The 11,731-nt window shown below is 43.7% G+C and overlaps 1 pseudogene; it reads right to left on the bottom strand.

Annotated features, from left to right (window-relative positions):
* Nucleotides 1-7,856: 7,856 nt before the first annotated feature.
* LOC102814112 lies at nt 7,857-8,558 on the bottom strand (annotated as a pseudogene).
* Between the last annotated feature and the right edge of the window lie 3,173 nt (nt 8,559-11,731).

Genomic DNA, 11,731 nt, shown 5'->3' with positions numbered 1-11,731 from the left:
ATTGGCCACTACAATAAGCAAACGTCACTGAATTGAAATAAACAATTATATCACATATGAAGTTATGGGAGCATGGTTGTTGCTGTTAAGTGCCAGGGAGTCAGTTCCTAACCATAGTGACCCTTAATGAGGTTTCCACGGAGTAGCTGGTGGGTTTGAACTGCTAACCTTTTGGTTCCCAGTCCAGTGCTGATCCTACAGCACCACAGCAGGAGTCCTGGGATCAGTGTTGCTGAAGTTAATTGTCAGATCACAGATTTTAACTCTTCACTATACAGAAATCAGAGTCCTGGTGTGGTGCTGCAGGATAATGTGCTGGACTGCGAGGTCAGTTTGAACCGCAAGGTTGGCAGTTCAAATCCCCCAGTTGCTCCCCGGAAGCCCTACACAGGTTGCTATGGGATTGAACGGACTCCACAGCACTGGCACTTAACAACAACAACATGCAAAAATCAGTCCCACAGTAGAAGACATAACATCTGGCCCTAGCCAAAACAGCCCAGGTAAAGTCCAATTAGGCCTGGAAAGACTGGGAAGACCCACGAGATATGGCATCTACTCAGGTTCCACTGCTTTAGTGACTTTCAGAAAGGAGGATATTTGCCAGCAATTTTATGAATTACTCTAATGCCTCCTGACAAACTGAACTGAGTAGCAGTGGGGAGTGGAGGGTGGTCAAAAGTACCCAAGCCACTTTCTTGGTTAAGAAAGGAAGGGGAAAAAAAGTAATACATTAGTTTTCTGCCATTATCCTGTCATCTTGACATGATTTAGACTTTCTGGGTCTGTTACTTTCTTTGAAAAATGTAGATCATGATAGTATGTACTTCATCGGTTTGTTGTGTGAAAATCAAATGAGCTAATACATTCAAGCACTTAGAAAAGAACCTGGCACATAACAAGTGCTTACTACATGTTAGATTTATTATTATTACCACCACTACCATCATTTCTCACCTTAGACAGATTGTTTCATATTCATTGCTATAGGTTAAATTTGACATGTTTTAATCATTTTGAGGTTAAGTGTATATTAGTAAGCTTTGGTTATGTTATACTGCAGCCACAAATAACTCCTAAATTTAAGTGACTTCTAGCTACGAATTTCATTTCTAATTTACTGATGTATTGTCTCCAGAGAAATTGGGGTTCTACTTCATGTGCCTCTCATTCTGGAGTCCAAACTGAAAGGACACCCCTTCTCTGAGACACAGCCTTGTTTTGGAGCAGAAAATAAAGAGAGATGGTGGCATTGAGCTTCCATTTAGAAGTGCTACATGCCACTTCCACCAACAAAAATATGACCTTGTGAAGATTTTGACAGTATGCAGTAACGATCAAAACACATTTTCATAACTCACACAGGACCACATTGATTTAAAAATGTAAAACAGACAGGTTCAAGCTCCTGTCTAACTAATGCAAAAGACTTCTGTAGAACCAGATGGCTTCGTTCCCCCTCTCTCCTCATGCTCTACCATTCTCCCAAACTACTCATCCAATGCCTGCTTTCTCCTTTGTAAGGAAATTGTCCTTATAGTTTAAAGCCATATTGTGAGGAAGGACCAGTCCTGGAGAAGAACATCGTATTTGGTAAAATGGAGGGTCGGCCAAAAAGAGGAAGTCCTCTCCAACAAGATGGATTAACACAGTAGAAGCAGCGATGGGCTCAGATGTAGCAATGATTGTGAGGTTGGTCCAGGACCAAGCAGTGTTTTGTTCTACTGTATATAGGGTTGTACTGAGTCAGTGGAGGCTCAGTGGCACCTAACAACAACAAACAACAACAAACAACATTCTTGGAGTAGTTGAAATATACTGATAATTACAACAGCAAAACAACCCATAGCACTTTGGATTTATCTGGTTTTTCCCCAGATAACCACAGCCTGCAAAAACCCCACAATTCTTAATCTTTCTCCCAAGGTGAATGAGAAAGAGCTGGGCACAGACTTGATTGGTCTACCTAGGCCAGGAGCTAGGGGCAGGGGCACCCAGGATGACAATCCACTCCCTTAAAAGTACACTTTAGGATGTCTCTGTTTCAGTTTTCTACCTTTCAAAATAAGACTAAGCTGATGCAATTCAATTCATCAAATGTTTTCTGAGCATTTCCCACATGTAAATTCTTAGAATTTCAACCATCTTGACCCTCTTCCTCTGGCTGTTTCCAGAAGTACAATCACAGAGAATATAATTGAATTACAGCTCAATGGGTTTATAGTTGCTTTAGTCAATTGTCGGGGTCTGACCTCGACATAGTTGTGTTGTTCATGAGTGTTTGGTTCACGAGGAGGGGAGATCCAGCGGCGATAGGGATAGCGAAAGAATACACAGACAAACAGAAGAAGGGAGACAATGAGGCACCCCAAAGCCAGAGTGGCTACATCACTGGTGCGCAGGCTTGGGACTACAGGCATACTGCATGCCTTCCAACCAGTAATGCACTGCAATCTTTACTCCATGCCTTCCAACCAGTAATGCACACCTGGGGAGGCCTGGGCCTCTGTTTTATTTAGGGGAGGAGCTTCACACCAAGCTGGGAGGGACTTAGGCAAGGTACAGCTAACATCAGTACTTTTCCAGATATTCAGGTAACTTTACATCGTACTTTGCTGGTTCGAATCCCAGGCCAGCAACTTGGATTCTCAGGCCCAATTAACATATCTATAGCCCCTGAACTCAGTTGGGGGAAGGTGAGAGTTCTGCAGGAGACACCCAGGTGAATGGGCTGCACCTGGAAAAGGGATTAGGGAGGATGGGTTCTTTGTCTATAGAACAAAGAACCAACCGAGAAGTAGCTAAGACATTTTTAGTTAATCCTTTTGTAGAAAGGCTTGACCTTGCAACTTTTAGTTTTAGGCTTTAGGAAAATATCACATTTATCTGTGGATTATCAAAGGCTCCGTGTATTAATTTAATATATATATATAACTGAATATTAAGATGAAAGCAATTTGCCATTAACTGCCAGTGGCCTCATTTGTTACACTTGGGCTCATAGGGCCTCGAACCTCTGACCAGTCTTACACGGTCCGCAACAGTCAATCACTAGAACCCACATATTAAGTTGTCTAGACATACAAAGCTGGCTTTTAAAATATGGAAATGGATTTTTAAAGTTTCCTTTCAGTACTGAAATAATAATTAAGTAGGTTCTACATCTTCTTTTTTCTTTTGGTTTCTGAGTTTTCATGAGTAAAGCACAATCAGTCAATTTGAATAGTTTGTGTCTCAGCTGTTTCTCTTTCAGGTACCTTGAAGGTACAGGGACTAGTATTTGGACAATTATTAGACTAGAGCAGCCTTCCAATGCTGTCTTCTCTTGGTCGTAGATCTAAACTTTGAGAATGCACAGGACAAGTCCCTGACTTTTCTTGGCCCTCTAATATTTGAAAATGTGACCATGGTGTGCCTGGGTCTCAACATCTTCAAAAGAAACCACTCCCTCTTCTCCCTTTGAGCACTCTTGATACAACGTGGTTCCCAGAGTTCTTGCTGCTCCAACTATACCACAGGTTCTTGGCTCCTTGCCACCACAAATGCTTTCTTTGTTGTAGGTGCCAGTCTCTTGGTGCACCCACATGGAGCATGATGGGAGCATATGGTAAGGTTTCAGAAATGCTCCCTCTTGAGTGAGGAGTGGAGGTTGTCATTAAGGCTATCACTAAAACCAAGGTCAAGAGCTGTGGTTTGATCTAACTAACTTCTTGGGGGTCAACCACATTCTTACATAAAGGCAAAATATCAAAAAGATGAAAATGGAGAAAGGGCAAGATGGAGAAAATAAAGGAAATTGTCACAGACACGTTGCAATGAATAGCACACAGCTATCCACATTCCCCATCTACCTCTGGACTGCTCAACACAGAAAATCCCTTTCACTCTCCTTGGTGGATGAGCATTGAGAATGTCCATTTCTCAGATAACCTAGTGAGCATGAGAAGAAAGCCCTATACACCTCCCAGGACCAAACAATATCAGACCGTCAAGAGACCCTTTGCCTTTCTTTCCCTGTGAACTGAGCAGATGAGGCCATTTCAGTAAACTAGAGTTATTATGCAAATAGACTTGATGGTAATTCATAACTGGTCATCCTTGAGCATGGGTCAGATGGCAGCATCCAGACACTGGTTTCAAAGGAAAATGAACAACTCATTTGGTCTAAAAATTGCCAGTGTACTTGGTGATCACGGAAGCAGCAGTCAAGAGATCAGACAATGTATTGCATTAGGCAAATATGCTGCATAAGACCTTTTTAAAGTCTTGAAGAGCAAAGATGTCAGCTTGAGGATTAAGGTACACCCTACCTAAGCCATGGTGTTTTCAATAACCTCATATGCATACGAAAGCTGGACAGTGAATAAGGAAGACCTTTAGAAGAATTGATGCCTTTGAGTTATGCTGTTGGGGGAGAATGTTGAAAGTACCATGGGCTGCCAAAAAAACCCCCAATAGATCAGTTTTGGAAGAGTGCAGCCAGAGTGCATCCTTTGGCAGGATGGCCAAACTTTGTCTCTCATACTTCGGACATAATGTTAGGAGGAGGTACCAGTCACTGGAGGAGGATATCATGTTTGGTAAGGTGGAGGGTGAGAGAAAAAGAGGAAGACCCCCAATGAGATGGATTGGCTGACTGACATCATCGATGGACTCAAGCGTGGCAACAGTAGTGAGGTTGGCCCAGGATCGGGCAGTGTTTCATTCTGTTGTGCATAAGGTCGCTATGGGTCGGTACCGTCTCGATGGCACCTAACAACAACAACAACAACAACAAACCATCCTCTCCATCTTACCTTGCCTCAGTACATTGGAGGGGAGAGTATATTCCATCTGTGAGGAACAGGCTGTAGGATCTCAGGATGATGCTGTTAAATGCTGTCATGTCAGTTCTGACTCATAGCAACCCTGTATAGGGTTTCCTAGGAGCAGCTGGTGAGTTTGAACTGCTGGCTTTGTGGTTGGCAGTCAAGTGCTTACCAACACAGAGATAATAATGACAGCAGAGATTTTTAATGCCTCCACATTCTTCATTTTAACTCGTAACCTGCTGGAAGAGCAGCTCCAACTAGCCTGTGAACACTTACTGTATTACCAGGAGGAGACTTGCTGTAGGAATTGCAATGTGGTGTTCTCTCCTCATGCTGCTGGCACACATGAGTTCTTCTCAACATTGTGCTGCTCTGGCTGGCTTCAAATTCGAACTCACTAGGTTGTTTCAAGGGTAAAAAGTGATCCAAGGAGAGTAGTCTCCAAGGGAGAGGAAGGTGAGGTTTCTTTTGGGTTTCCACGTTATTTTTTTCTAGAGCATTGTGGGAGTGTTGTTTGTTATCATTTGAAAATGGCCAATGCGGATGAGAAATGTCAGTTAGGGTTAGAAGTAGGAAGTCAGGAAGGCCAAGGTAAGTATAAGGGATGCTATACTACAAATGACTTTTCCCCAGGTCATCTGAATCAACTGTATGAGGAACTTGTTCTTTGATGAAGTCAATAAAATATGAACTGACCAAACTTGACTGAAAATCACGTTAGTTTTCCTTTTAATCTGATAATTTTACATTTATCACAAACCAGACCCTATGCTGTCAAGTCAATTCCAACTCAAAGCAATCCTATAAGGACAAAATGAAAGGATTGATCTCATAGGATTTCCAAGGACCTCTGGTAGCGTAGTGGTTACTAATTGGTCTGCTAATCTCAAGGTTCAGCAGTTCGAAAGTACCAGCTGTTTTGTGCAGAAAGAAGAGGGTTTCTGCTCCCATAAAGATTTGCAGTCTTGGAAACTCTGTATAGGGTCGCTTTGAGTCGTAACTGACTCCGTGGCACATAACCACCACCACCACCAATCTTTATGGAGGAATCTTGTGTGGCAATGTAGGATAAGCACTTGACCTCAAGATTGGTGTGAACCACAAGATCCAAGGTACAAACTCACCAGCTGCTTCTCGGAAAACCTATACAGGATCAATATGAGTCAGAACCAACTGACGACACTTAACAACAATTTTCTTTATCGAAGCAGACTGCCACATCTTTTTCCTGCAGAGTAGTTGGTGGGTACCAAAGCAATGTTTTGTTTAATAGTTAAGTACTTAACCATTGAGATACCGGGGCTCCAACTCTCCTTGTTAAGTGCCGTTGAATTGGCTATGACTCATAGTTACCCTGTACAGGGTTTCCTAGGAGAAGCTAATGGTTTTGAACTGCTGCTCTTGTGTTTAGCAGGCCAGTGCTTATCCTACAGGGCCACATTAAAACTCCTTGTTGTAGTTGTTGTTGTTAAGTGCTGTCGAGTTGGTTCCAACTCATAGCAACCCTGTATAAGGTTTCCGAGGAGCAGTTAGTGAGCTTGAACCGCCGACCTTGCAGTTCAAACCAACCTTGCAGTTCTGTGCATGCTACACCAGGACTCCCTAGTACATAGAAAAACTCTGGTGGGGAATCCCAGGAGCACTTGTGAATACTGAAACAAGCTCTGTCATTTCAGCCAGGCGGAAGTAATTCTGAAGGTTTACATCCACGTGGGGCTACATAGAGGAGATACTCATGATATTTGGTAAGTGGTAGTTTTCTCATTGGGTTTGCACTGTGTGAACAATCTCTGCCCTCATACTTTCTCTTTTTTTCCAAAACCCAAACGACTTTATTTCTATTCTCATTCCTTTTGAAAGAACCAAGTAAAGTGTAGAAAACATGTGAAACATGAACAGTACGATTCAGGGGTAAATGAAGGACTGACAATGGCTTAACTGCTCCTCTGGTGGGCCAGGCCTCATGATGGGGCTGTGAGAGGACAAGACCCTGTGTCCACTAAGCTCCAGGGGTGGCGCCTCTCTAGGGGGGAACCCAGGAGCTGGCATTCTTAAACAAGCCCTCCAGTAGACCTCTGCTCCCAAAGTCTCCCCTGAGAGCCCTGGGGGCTGGCTAACATTTCCTCTCTTCCAAAACTCACTAATCCTAAATGAAACCTCAAGACTAGTGCAGCAGATGGCACCTGTTGTTTTCTGGGACTGCGGAGAGCCATTCCACCAGGCCAGGTTTTTTTCTTCTCTAAAGGCACCTGTCTGATTTTGGAACTTTGGTTCCACAAGCCTTTCATCGGGCCTGGGCTTTATTCCCCACCTGAAGTCCCAATCCTTGTTGTGTGACATCAAGTAGGGAATAGGTCCAAGGAAAAGGGGTCAGGGGCTCCTAAGCAACAGGGCGCCACACTGCTTCCTGGTAGGGACTGCTGCCATGGTCCCAGAGGGCTGGCGGAGCAGTGACGGCATCAGGTGTGGCAGGAAGGTGACAGCGGGTGCTTTGAGGTAAACTGTACTCAGAGGAGCTGGCAGGACTGGGGCTGGCATGCAGGCCCACAGAGCTGGAATGGGGACAGCTGGTCCCCAGTCCCTTGCTCAGAAGCTGCTTGTGAGCTGAAGACACAATCTCTGTGCTGGCAGGAAGTGGCGCAGATGGGTCCAGTGGCTTCATTTTCCCCATCCTGAGCTGGCTGTATGAGGGATGGGGCAGGGGTATCTCTGGATGCGCTATGGGTCTGTGGAGTCTTTGGCTCATTTGTGGCCGAGGCACTCCACAATCCCACTTCCCTTCAAGCCATCAAAGAATTAGTTGTTGTGAGGAGGGTCCCGCTGAGACAGAGCCTTCACAATCTCTTGCGCCAAGATCCGCCAACTACAGCACACACAGGGCCATCTCGGAGAAGCAGTACCGGACAAAGTCCTAAGGAAACAGGTTAGGATTGACTCCCAGAGAGTCAAGCACGTCATTTTGAATCTGGAGCAGCAACTCAGAATCTTCCCCACAGGTATCAAACCTGGGGTGTCTCCCTTTATCCATGCGGAATTTCAGGAGCACTAGAAGAAAGTAATTGTGCACTTCAGGGCTACTTTAGCTTTCTCATTGAGCCAGTCAACCTCCAGAGCATCCTTCACAGGGCAGAAGACTGCTTCTTTTTGACCAGGGTGGTCTCCAGTGAATCCCGTTTTGCTCGCTTGCTGTCAGATTCATTTTCTACACCTTGGCTCACTTTGGCAACTTTGGTCTTCTCTACAAACTCATGTTCTCCAAGATTGGCAAATGTATATCCATGGTAACCAAAAACATCTGTGAAGAACTTGATGCTGTTTCTGTGCCAGATCTGGCACTAGGACATCCCTGGAGCAGCAAGCCAGACAGGCAGTGTCAAACTGAGTGAAAAATGACTCTGGTTTCTTTTCTATATTTTCAGTGTCCACCTTCACATCTACCATGGGGTTGAGATTCTGAGCTCGCTCTAAAGAGGCTTCCGCCCTATGTCGACCAGTCCAGATCAGGAACTGTGCTCCGGGGTCTTCTGGAGATACCTGTTCGTGGTCCAACATGGTCAGTTCTTTCACCCCAGCCAGGATGAGGTTCTTGGCAATTTCAACCCCAAGACCTTTCATGCCAACCAGAAGTACCTGGGCAGCCCGCAACCGTTTCTGGGCCTCCAGCCCCCAGAGGCGGATCTGCGGGTCATACTGAGCCGCCTCCTCCTAACTGATGCCACCACCTCCAGTTTCTTCCTTCTCCACCATGGTGCCGGCTTTTCCTGCCTCCACTGAGTCCCGCTTATGCCAAACACTCACGCCAACCCCTAATACTTTCTTATGCTGAGGGTTTTGAATGACAGATTTAGTGGGTTGGTGTCACACCATTACTAAACGACACCACTTCACACATTTCCGAAAGAGTGAGCCTCTCTCAGCACAGCCCCGTTGGCCAATGGCAGCACCTGGGAGGAGTATAACTGATGTAGTGGTCCCCAAAATACTTGGGTCCAGAAGTTTTCTCTTGCACTTCCTTGTTAACCCCAATTCTGTGCTTTTCTCCATACGAAGAGCTCAGCTATTCATGATTCTATAGTTTAGCTTAGAGTTCTGGTGTGGCGCTGTATGGTAAGCACTGGATCACAAGGTTGGTTTGCACTACAAGATACGGGATTCAAACCCACCAACTGTTCCTCTGGAACCCTATACAGGATCGCTGTGTCAGAACCCACTTAACAGCACTTAACAACAAAGCAACAACAAATAGCTTTATTTGCCAATTAATTAGTAGAATCAAATAGCAAAGTTGTACAGCTTGAATTATACATAGAGGCAAACCATGGAATCTAACCCACCTTTATGGAAGACTGTAAACAGAATAATACACATTGAGAAAGAATAAGGCTCATTAAATGAGTTGGGGATGGGATACTGCAAGTATGATCTTTTTTACAGAGTTACTACAACAATAGCATGTAAATGTCATTCTCCGCTAAGGGAGAAAGCAAACGTTCATTTCATCTTTCCTGACTCTTCTTCCCCTACTCTGCCTCTGTCTCTTCCCTATAGGGTACCAGATGGGCCTGGTGAATATTGTTCCATTATCAAAAATTACCCACTGTGAACAAGCCTCAACCCATTTTAATCTTTGGTTAATCCATGCTTTAATAAGTGAACTCACACATGAGTTCACTAGAATGGACTAATTGGAGTAAAAAATTAGAAACATCTGTGGGTAGACCTAGACCTATGTAATACATCTTCTGTAAATGGTAGTGTTGAAGTAGCAAAGAGGAAGAAAAAGGATATAAAAGTGGGAGAGTTCTGGGAGACTCCAGAGTTATGCATTAAGTAGCCACTGGGTATACATGAAAGGTGGTATTATGAATTGAATTGTATTCTCCACTCCTCACCTCCACACATGTTCCCCCACCGCCCCCCAATATGTATGTGTGTGTTGGAATCCTAACCCTAATTCCTGTGGAAATAATTTCATTTGGGAATAAGATTTTCTTTGTTATGTTAACGAAGGCATATATGTGTGTGCCTTAAACCTAATCACTTTTGAGCCATAAGAAGAGCAGATTCCACATGAAGACACGTGAGTGCAGGTGGGGGGAAATAGCTCTCACCTGGAGATTGTCAAGGAATGGAGGAATAGAAGTTAAACAGACAAAGATCTTCCCCAAGAGCTGACAGAGATAGAGGCTTTTCCTGCAGCCAGCACCCTGAAGTCAGTCTTTTATTCACTTGAGCTGAGACAAAATTAAGTTCTGCTCTTCAAATCGTCCACCTTGGTATTTCTGTTAGAGCAGAACTAAGACAGGTGTGTGTATGAGGTGCTGTCAAGTCATTTCCAACTCATAGCAACTCTATCTATGCACAACACAAAGAAACACTGTCTGGCCCTGTGCCAATCTCACAGCTGTTAACTACGCTTGAGCCCATGGATGCTGTCACTTGCCAATCCATCTCAGTGGGGTCCTCCTCTTATGTGCTGACCCTCTGCTTTACCAGGTATGATGTCTTTCTCTGGGGACTGCTCCCTCCTGATAATATGTCTAAAGTACAAACGATGAAATCTCGCCATGCTGGTTTCTAAGGAGCATTCTGACTTTACCTCTTCGGTCACAGATTTGTTTGTTCTTCCGGCAGTCCATGGAATGTTAGGTATTCTTCTCCAGCACCATCAATCTAATGCATCCATTCTTCTACAGTCTTCCTTATTTATTGTCCAACTTTCTCATGTATTTGATGCTTTTTAAAATACCATAATTTGGCTAGGAGCACCTCAGTCTTCAAACTGATACCTTTGCTCTTGAATGCTTTAAGGAGACCTTATGCAAAATATTTGCCTGATGTAATATGCTACTTGATTTTTTGACTGTTGCTTCCATGGGATGGTTGTTGTTGTTAAGTGCTGTTGAGTCAGTTCCGTCCCATAGTGACCCTGTATAGGATTTCTGAGGACTAGCTGGTGAGCTTGAACCATTGATCTTGTGGTTCAAAGTGGCGTTGCAGTCCAGCGCATTACCAGGACTCACTCCATAAGATGTTTTTGTTGTTGTTAGGTGTCATCGAGTCGGTACCGATCCATAGCAACCCAGTGCACAGCAGAATGAAACACTGCCCGATCCTGGGCCAACCTCACTACTTACTGTTGCCATGCTTGAGTCCATCGATGCTGCCACTTGGCCAATCATGGTTTAAATTAAGACACCAGAAATCAAAAAGACTTCATACAAAGAAAAGAGTGACTAGTATCTCATTACTAATTTGCCTGCTAATGAGTATTAGAACCATAATTTTGAAAAATATGGTTAAATAAAATATAGTAGTAAAATTAATAGTATCCTTATGTTAATATATTGTTGTTGTTGTTGTTAAGTGGCATTGAGTTGTTTCTGACCCCTATTGACCCTGCATATGGTTTCCAAGGAGTGGCTATTGAGCTATTGAACTGCAAGGTCAGCGGTTCAAGCGTTGACCTTGCCGTTCAAACTGACTTTGCAATCCAGCACATTAGCCCACAGTGACACACCGGACTCCACTATTTTAATATAGCTATAAGAAGATTTAAAATTACATATGTAGATCATGTTTGTGACTCGCCATATATCTATTGCTCTAGAACTGCAAGGTTTACAGTTCAAGCTCACCAGTATCTCCTTGGAAACCCTACACAGGGTCACTATGGGTCAGAACCAACTAGACGGCACTAAACAACAACAGCAGAATATTCTTAGAACTGAGAATTACTAATTTTTAAGTTTGAAATACAGAGAAGGTAGGAACACGCAATAGATATCTATGATCTGAGCATCAGTAAGGTATAAATAGAAATTGATACCAGCTGTATGTGTGAAAATGGCTTTCAGGGGCCTAGGAGAAAGGAAAAATTTATTTTTGCCCCATTCCATTTATCTTTTTTTTTTTTTTTT

Source organism: Chrysochloris asiatica, unplaced genomic scaffold (genome assembly GCF_000296735.1).
Source record: "Chrysochloris asiatica unplaced genomic scaffold, ChrAsi1.0 scaffold00144, whole genome shotgun sequence".
Taxonomy (NCBI): Eukaryota; Metazoa; Chordata; class Mammalia; order Afrosoricida; family Chrysochloridae; genus Chrysochloris; species Chrysochloris asiatica.
The sequence above is the reverse complement of the archived record's forward strand: the minus strand, read 5'-3'. Positions and strand labels throughout refer to the sequence as shown.